Below are 1,155 nucleotides of genomic sequence, written 5' to 3' on the forward strand. Positions count from 1 at the left end.
CTGGTAGTTGTTTTGGTATTGAAAGTTTGGCTCTTTCCTATACCATGTGCCATTAGCATTGATGAAGCAAAACTCCTCTTGGCCTTCTAATCCATCAACCTCCATGATCCCTACATGCTGCTTTTGTTTCTGGTCTACAACAGATTTCAACTGCTTTTGCTTAGCCTTCTCTTTGATAAGCATGTCTAGTTTCTCTTGGAGAGACTTAATCTCCTTCCTTGTGTGCTGATCATCACTTCTGTTGGCCATGTCGTGCTCTCCACTGTAAACTGAGTCACTCTTCACCATGTTGTCAACCAGCTCCTCTGCATCCCTTCAGTTCTGCCTAGGAAGAATCCATTGCTTGCTGTGTCTAATCTTTCTCTGTACTCAGGTAGAGCACCCCTGTAGAATGTGCTCAGCAAGTTTTCCTTTGTGAATCCATGGTGTGGACACTGAGACCAATAGCCCTTGAACCTCTCCCATGCTTCACTAAAGCTCTCAAAGTTCTTCTGCTGGAAGGTAGAGATTTCATTCCTTATCTTGGCTGTCCTGTAGGCAGAGAAGAATTTCTCTAAGAATGCTTTCTTGCAATCATCCCAGGTAGTGATGGAGTCACTTGGAAGAGTCTTCTCCCATTGGTGTGCTTTATCTCCCAGAAAAAAAGAGAACAACTTGAGCTTGAAGGCATCTTCAGAAACACCATTGGTCTTGGACAAGCTATAACATCTGTCAAACTTGTCCAAGTGATCATATGGATCTTCAGTAGTAAGACCATGATACTTGTTGTTCTCTATGGTGTTGAGCAGCCCTGACTTGATCTCAAAGTTGTTGTTCTCCACAGCTGGTGCTCTGATTCCCAACCTATGACCATGAATGTGTGGTTGATCATAGGCTCCAATGGCACAAGCTGGGCGTTGTGGATGTTGTGGTTGGCGCTGTGGCCGAAGGTTGTTAGCTCCTTGACCATCTCCTTCTTGGGCAGCTTCCAAAGGGATCTCTCCAGCCTGATTCAGGTTCTGATGATGAGCCATCTCAAAACCCAATCTATCTAAATGAGCCTGTTGCTCCTCCTCTCTCCTCCTCCTTCTATTCTCTCTTTCCAAAGTTCTGATGTCTAGTACTAATGGAGTGAGGTTTGTAGTCCCTCTACTTCTCAAGTTCACACACCTGAAA

The 1,155-nt window shown here is 44.8% G+C and overlaps 1 non-coding gene across 1 annotated transcript; it reads left to right on the forward strand.

The window, feature by feature from the left end:
- The first annotated feature begins 417 nt into the window (after nucleotides 1-417).
- On the forward strand, nucleotides 418-524 carry LOC130495281 (small nucleolar RNA R71). Its single transcript, XR_008934553.1, has one exon. It is a non-coding gene; the product is annotated as a small nucleolar RNA R71 (small nucleolar RNA).
- The last annotated feature ends 631 nt before the right edge of the window (nucleotides 525-1,155 follow it).

The sequence above is a fragment of the Raphanus sativus genome, chromosome 5, assembly GCF_000801105.2.
Source record: "Raphanus sativus cultivar WK10039 chromosome 5, ASM80110v3, whole genome shotgun sequence".
Classification (NCBI taxonomy): domain Eukaryota; kingdom Viridiplantae; phylum Streptophyta; class Magnoliopsida; order Brassicales; family Brassicaceae; genus Raphanus; species Raphanus sativus.